Here is an 8,655-nt window from a genome sequence, read left to right as displayed (position 1 = left end):
GCATCAAAAATCATTCTGGTACTATTGTCAACATTCCAATTGTTAGGAGAGTAAGCAGCCATTGTTAAATGACAGCTTTACAATATATACTAGATATTTGGATTTTATGAAAAAACATTTATTTCTAGCAAATGGAACAATATTTTCTGCATAGCTTAAATATATTGTGCCAATAAATCTTATCTGACAATAACTATAAAAGCCTGTGGTATTTTTTCTTGTTGCCTAACAATTAAATTAATGTAAATATATAACAAAATGTGTTAAAGCACATTTCATTTCATTGTTTCTATACAGATCTGATTTTTATTAGGTATAATCGCATTTGTTTATATATTTTGGTCTCATGTCCACACATCAGTATACACATATAATGTGATAGGTTGTGATTATTATAAACCAGTTATATAAGGAGAAATCAAAATCATATTGTCATGGTTAGGGACAGGTGTCAACTTGGCCAAGTTGTGGTACCTGTTCATCTGATTGAGCAAGCGCTGGCCTGTCTGTTGCAATGAGGACATTTCATAGGATTAGGTCATGATCACGTCAGCTACATCCACAGCTGATTCCATTTGTAATCAGCCAAAGGGGAGTGTCTTCTGCAATTAGTGAGGCTAAATCCAATCATGGGAAGCCTTTTAAGGAGGACTCAGAGGAGACAGGTTGCATTCCTGCTTTGGCTGGTGAGCCTCTCCTGTGGAGTTCATCCAGGCCATCCATTGGAGTCATCGGCTTCGCAGCCTGCCCTGTGGATTTTGGACTCTGTGTTCCTATGGTCACATGAGACACTTTCATAAATTTTATATTTGCAAGTGTTCCCTGTTGATTCTGTTTCTCTAGAGAACCCTAACTAATACATCTTGGTACCAGAAGTGGTTCTTAAGGAACAGAATCTTAAAAATGGGTTTTTATGAATGGTTTTCTACTCTGACTGGGCTCAGAGACACTAAGGACTCTGATTCCCATAATCAGAATGACACTCCCAATCCATGGACTGAGTTGGCAAAGGAGATAGTCAAAATATCATCATTCGATTCTCCTAATGCTTCACTTGTACGAAGCCAGACTCTGGGGGATAATGTTTTTGACACCTTTACAGAGTTTTGTAGAAATAAGAGTTATAGAGATGTTGGTTGGTTGTTGTTAGATACACTGTCTACATTAAAGGGTGAAAGGGATGGGCTTAAGGCTTCAAACAAGAAGCTTAAGTGCCGTCTGAAAGATGTAGAGGTTTCTATGAGTATCCTGAAGGAAAATTTTATTTCCTGTAACCGTAGACTTGAGATCTCTGAAAATCAGACTCAGAATCTTATTGTTAGAGTAGGAACTTTACAGTGTAAACTGAAATCTCAGTCTTGTATGGTGTCTGCCGTTAAAGTGAGGGCATTGATTGGAAAGGAGTGGGACCCTGAAAAATGGGATGGTGATATATGGATTGATAATGATGTTGGGGGTGAGGTTGAAACCCTAGACCATGCTGAGCCTTCTTTAGATAACCCTGTAGTAGTCTTCCCTGAGGACATAGCCGCCCCACCTTCAGCCTGCCTTGAGGAATTGGCCACCCAACCTCCTCCTGAAGGAATTAGCCCTAGAGTTATTAATCCTGTTTCACCAGATGAAACTGCAAATGAAAGCCCTGAAGCAAATGGCTTGGAAGATATTTCTAATTCTTTTCATGACCCACCCCCAGCACCCCTCATTTCTTCTAGACCTATAACTAGACTAAAGTCCCAACAGGCCCCTAAAGGTGAGGTACAAAGTATCACACATGAGGAGGTACGTTATACTCCAAAAGAACTGTGTGAGTTTTCCAATTTATATAGACAGAAATCAGGGGAATATGTGTGGCAATGGATTTTAAGAGTGGGGGATAATGGTGGGAGGAATATAAGGCTGGATCAGGCTGAATTTATTGATATGGGCCCACTAAGCAGAGATTCTGCATTCAATGTTATAGCTCGAGCAGTTAGAAAAGGTGTTAACAGCTTGTTTGGGTGGTTGGTTGAAACATGGATCAAAAGGTGGCCAACATTACCTGAGGTTGAAATGCCAGAACTGCCCTGGTATAATGTAGATGAGGGGATCCAGAGGCTTAGAGAGATTGGGATGTTAGAGTGGATTTATCATGCAAAGCCTGCTCTTACACCCCAGGAATGTCCAGAGGATACACCTTTTACCAGAACAGTGAGAAATAAATTTGAGACTAGCACCATCATCCCTCAAGAGCTCTGTGGTTGCACTTCTCTGTAGGTCAGATATTACTGTAGGAACTGCTGTCACTGAGCTGGAATCCTTAAACACAATGGGGATGACAGGATCCCGAGTTGGCAGAAGCCAGGTGACAGCACTTAATCACCAAAGACAGGGTAGACGTGGGTATTATAATAGACAACAAGCTCAAAGGAGGCATCAAAATTATATGACATGCAGAGATTTGTGGCATTGGCTAGTAAATCATGGGGTGCCTAGAAATACAATAGAAGGGCAGTCTACTAAATTCTTGTTGGAGCTGTATAAACAAAAGAGTTCTAGGTCAAGGGAACAGAAGTCTAACCTGAATTACAAAAACACAGAGTCACGGCCCCTTAACCAATTTCCAGACTTGAAACAGTTTACAGACCCTGAGCCCCTTGAATGAAGGGGAGGCCAGGTCCCTATGGGGAAGAAACCTGTTACACTGCCACAAATTTATACTGTTAACCTTCCTCTAAGACTTCCCCAAGGAGACCGACGGCCTTTTACCAGGGTAACTGTGCATTGGGGAAAAGGAAATGATCAGATATTTTGGGGATTATTAGACACTGGTTCAGAAGTGACATTAATTCCAGGGGACCCTAAACGTCACTCTGGACCACCAGTCAGAGTGGGGGCTTATGGAGGCCAGGTGATCAATGGAGTTTTAGCTCAGGTCCGTCTCACAGTGGGTCCAGTGGTCCCCAGACCCATCCTGTAGTTATTTCCCCAGTTCCGGAATGTATAATTGGCATAGACATACTGAGCAACTGGCAGAATCCCCACGTTGGTTCTCTAACTCGTGCAGTGAGGGCTATTATGGTGGGAAAGGCCAAGTGGAAGCCACTAGAACTGCCCCTACCAAGCAAAATAGTAAATCAAAAGCAATACCGTATTCCTGGAGGGATTGCAGAGATTACTGCCACTCTTAAGGACTTGAAAGATGCAGGGGTGGTGATTCCCACCACATCCCCATTCAACACTCCTATTTGGCCTATGCAGAAAGCAGATGGGTCTTGGAGAATGACAGTGGATTATCGTAACTCAACCAGGTGGTAACTCCAATTGCAGCTGCTGTTCCAGATGTAGTATCATTGCTTGAGCAAATTAATACATCCCCTGGTACCTGGTATGCAGCTATTGATCTGGCAAATGCTTTTTTCTCAATAGCTATTAGTAAGGACCACCAGAAACAGTTTGCTTTCAGCTGGCAAGGTCAGCAATATACTTTCACTGTCCTACCTCAGGGGTATATCAACTCTCCAGCCCTATGTCATAATCTTGTTCGCAGAGACCTTGATCGTTTCTCCCTCCCACAAGACACCACACTGGTCCATTATATTGATGATATCATGTTGATTGGACCTAGTGAGCAAGAAGTAGCAACTACTCTAGATTTACTGGTAAGGCATTTGCATGTCAGAGGATGGGAGATAAATCCAACAAAAATACAGGGGCCTTCCACCTCAGTAAAATTTTTAGGTGTCCAGTGGTGTGGGGCATGTCGAGATATCCCTTCTAAGGTGAAGGATAAATTGCTGCATCTGGCCCCTCCCACAACCAAAAAAAAGGCACAATGCCTAGTTGGTCTTTTTGGATTTTGGCGACAACATATTCCTCATTTGGGTGTGCTACTCTGGCCCATTTTTTGAGTGACCAGAAAAGCTGCTAATTTTGAGTGGGGACCTGAACAAGAGGAGGCTCTGCAACAGGTCCAGGCTGCTATGCAAGCTGCTCTGCCACTTGGGCCATATGATCCAGCAGATCCAATGGTGCTGGAAGTGTCAGTGGCAAATAGAGATGCTGTCTGGAGCCTTTGGCAGGCCCCTATAGGAGAATCACAACGCAGACCCTTAGGATTTTGGAGCAAAGACTTACCATCTGCTGCAGATAACTACTCTCCTTTTGAGAAACAGGTTTTGGCCTGCTACTGGGCCTTAGTAGAGACTGAACACTTAACCATGGGCCACCAAGTTACCATGAGACCTGAGTTGCCTATCATGAGTTGGGTGTTGTCTGACCCACCAAGCCATAAAGTTGGGCGTGCACAGCAGCACTCTATTGTAAAGTGGAAATGGTATATACAAGATAGAGCCAGAGCAGGTCCTGAAGGCACAAGTAAGTTACATGAAGAAGTGGCACAAATGCCCATGGTTTCCACTCCTGCTGCCACATTACCTTCTCTTTCCCAGACCAGAGCTATGGCCTCTTGGGGTGTTCCTTAGAGTGAATTGACTGAGGAAGAGAAAACTTGGGCCTGGTTTACAGATGGTTCAGCACGATATGCAGGTACCACCCGAAAGTGGACAGCTGCAGCATTACAACCCCTTTCTGGGGTGTCCTTGAAGGACAGTGGTGAGGGGAAATCCTCCCAGTGGGCAGAACTTCGAGCAGTGCACCTGGTTGTTCACTTTGCTTGGAAGGAAAACTGGTCAGAGGTGCGTTTGTATACTGACTCATGGGCTGTTGCTAATGGTTTGGCTGGATGGTCAGGGACTTGGAAAGACCATAATTGGAAAATTGGTGACAAAGAGGTCTGGGAAAGAAGTATGTGGATAGACCTTTCTGAGTGGGCTAAAAACATGAAGATACTTGTATCCCATGTGAATGCACACCAGAGGGTGACTTCAGCAGAGGAAGATTTTAATAATCAAGTGGATAAGATGACCCGTTCTATGGATACCAGTCAGCCTCTTTCCCCAGCAACTCCTGTTATTGCCCAATGGGCTCATGAACAAAGTGGCCATGGTGGTAGGGATGGAGGTCATGCATGGGCTCAACAACATGGACTTCCCCTCACCAAGGCTGACCTGGCTATGGCCACTGCTGAGTGCCCAATCTGCCAGCAGCAGAGACCCACACTCAGCCCCCGATATGGCACCATTCCCCGAGGTGACCAGCCAGCTACATGGTGGCAGGTTGATTACATTGGACCACTCCCTTCATGGAAGGGGCAGCGATTTGTTCTAACTGGAATAGACACATACTCTGGATATGGGTTTGCTTTCCCTGCACGCAATGCTTCTGCCAAAACTACTATCCGTGGACTTACAGAATGCCTTATCCATCGTCATGGTATTCCACATAGTATTGCTTCGGATCAAGGAACACACTTCACAGCAAATGAAGTGCGGGAATGGGCACATGCTCATGAAATTCTCTGGTCTTACCATGTTCCCCATCATCCAGAAGCAGCTGAATTGATAGAACGGTGGAATGGCCTTTTGAAACTCAATTACAATGCCAACTAGGTGGCAAAAACTTGAAAGGTTGGGGTAATGTTCTCCAGGAAGCTGTGTATGCTCTAAATCAGCGTCCACTGTATGGTGCTGTTTCTCCCATAGCCAGGATCCATGGCTCCAGGAACCATGGGGTGGAAATGGGTGTGGTGCCACTCACTATTACTCCTAGTGATCCACTAAGAAAATTTTTGCTTCCTGTCCCTGCTACCCTGAGTTCTGCTGGTCTACAGGTTTTAGTTCCAAAATGGGGTGTGCTTTCTCCAGGAGAAACAACAGTGATACCACTGAACTGGAAGTTAAGATTGCCACCTGGCTACTTTGGGCTACTTATGCCTCTGGATCAACACACCAAGAAGGGGATTACATTATTGTCTGGGGTAATTGACCCTGACTATCAGAAGGAAGTAGGACTGCAACTACATAATGGAGGTAAAGAAGAGTTTTCTTGGAATATAGGAGATCCTCTGGGGCGTCTATTAGTACTACCATGCCCTGTGATTAAAATCAATGGAAAACTGCAACAACACAATCCAGGCAGGACCACTAATGGCTCTGAGACTTCAGGAATGAAGGTTTGGGTCACCCCACCAGGCAAAGAACCATGGCCAGCTGAAGTGCTTGCTCAGGGGAAAGGGAACATGGAATGGGTAGTGGAAGAAGGTAGTGATAAATATGAACTTCGACCACGTGATCAGTTACAGAAACGAGGACTGTAATGCTGTTTTGTTTGTGTTATACTATTTAAGTTGTAAGATATCAAGTTTAAGAATGAATGTTGCACAAGGATTTGCACGCTATTCTGGAGAGATTTAATGTGTTTCCAGTTATATGCAGGACAGTTGAGTATTGTCAGGTAAAAGAAAAAATGTGTGCTTATTTGTTTTCATTTGGAAATTAAGTATGGTCTAAGGTGATATATATATGTGCCAAGTTGACAAGGGGTGGACTGTCATGGCTAGGGACAGGTGTCAACTTGGCCAAGTTGTGGTACCTGTTCATCTGATTGGGCAAGCGCTGGCCTCCTGTCTGTTGCAATGAGGACATTTCATAGGATTAGGTCATGATCACGTCAGCTACATCCACAGCTGATTCCATTTGTAATCAGCCAAAGGGGAGTGTCTTCTGCAATTAGTGATGCTAAATCCAATCATGGGAAGCCTTTTAAGGAGGACTCAGAGGAGACAGGTTCCATTCCTGCTTTGGCTGGTAAGCCTCTCCTGTGGAGTTCATCCAGGCCATCCATTGGAGTCATCAGCTTCGCAGCCTGCCCTGTGGATTTTGGACTCTGCATTCCTACGGTCACGTGAGACACTTTCATAAATTTTATATTTGCAAGTGTTCCCTGTTGATTCTGTTTCTCTAGAGAACCCTAACTAATACACATATATAGAATTTTTTATGTAAAGGCTTTCTAAATAATAGCTTATAATCACAAACTAGTATGTATATCTACATTAACTCTATCAAGGTATCCATTTTCTGATGTTATACACTTTTGATTTTAGCTTTTGACACAGCAATTTATACTAAAGGATAATATTTTTATATAAGGCTTCTCCAATTTTTAATTTTTTAATGCATTCCTAACAACCTATTAATCCTAATAATCTTAATCACATGTAAACACATTAATTGTGATAATTTGCAAAATTACTTTCCAAAAGATTTGTGTAAAACTTAAATCCTTTAGCAATATAATCAGTATGCTCATTTAAGAGTTTAGTTACTATATTATAATGATATAAATAATAAATTTGCTATATAGTAAAATTTCAACAACAAAATTTCAATTAGGAGAAAAAAGTATCAACAAAGTGAAAATTACTGAAGATACAATAAGAGCTTTTGCTTTCCTTAAATCATCAATTGATTTCATCAGAAACTATTTGAGATTGTAAAGTTTCTCTCTTCTTTTTCCTAAAATATGGCTTGGGAAATACGGTCATTTAACCAAATTCAGTATTAGAATCACTCAAACAGCAGCATGTTAAAAAAATTTAGAGTATGAAAATGGCCAAAATGCACATAAAAAGATGCTCAACTTCCCTGTCTATTAGGGAAATACAAATCAAAACCACAATGAGATATAATCTCACACCCACCAGAATGGCCATTATCAATATAACAGAAAATGACAAGTGCTGGAGAGGCTGTGGAGAAAGAGGCATTCTTATCCAGTGTTGGCAGGAATGTAAAATGGTACAACTGCTGTGGAAAACAGTTGTTGGTTCCTCAGGAAGCCGAGTATAGAATTGTCATATGATCCAGAAATACCATTGCTAGGTATCTACTCAGAGGACATGAGGGCAAGGACACGAATGGACATCTACACATCGATGTTTATAGCAGCATTATTTATAATTGCCAAGAGAGGGAAACAGCCAAATGTCCATCAACAGATGAGAGGTTAAACAGGCTGTGGTATATACATATGATGGAGTATTATGTAGCTATAAGACAGAACAAAGTTATGAAGTATGTAACAATATGAATGGAACTTGAGGACATTGTGCTGAGTGAAATTAGCCAGAAACAAAAAGACAAATTCTGTATGGTCTCACTGATATGAACTAACATTAGTGAATGAACTTTGAGAATTTCAGCTAAAAATAGAGACCATGAGGAGATAGAAACAGGGGAGATATTGGGTAATTTGAGCTGAAGGGATACAGATTGTGCAACAAGATTGATTGCAGAAATTCAAAAATTGTTAGCACAATGATACCTAAGTGTAATACAATACTGTTAGTACACTGAATAAAGCTGAATGTGAGAATGATAGAGGGAGGAGGGCTGGGGGCACAAATGAAATCAGAAGGAAAGATAGATGATAAAGACTGTGATGGTATAACCTAGGAATGCCTAGAATGTACATTGATATGTACAATGTCATTGAATGTACAATGATAATGCCTAAATGTACAAATTAAAAAATGTTTTTGCATTAGGAAGAACAAAGGAATGTCCATATTTCACAGTGTTAAAAATAGATCGCAATCCATACTTTAAGACTTTAACTTACATGTAAGACTAAGGCAAAAATGTTTATTTGGTACAAAATTTTTAATTTGACTAGTGCATTTCCTAATATAATTTATGTGGACAGTTTAACTGAACACCATAAGTACATGGAACCTTGAGCAGGGCATGAGATTTTCTAAGTTTATGCAGAGTGATG

The sequence above is a fragment of the Tamandua tetradactyla genome, chromosome 14 (genome assembly GCF_023851605.1).
Source record: "Tamandua tetradactyla isolate mTamTet1 chromosome 14, mTamTet1.pri, whole genome shotgun sequence".
In the NCBI taxonomy this organism is placed as follows: Eukaryota; Metazoa; Chordata; class Mammalia; order Pilosa; family Myrmecophagidae; genus Tamandua; species Tamandua tetradactyla.
This window is presented reverse-complemented; position numbering follows the sequence as displayed.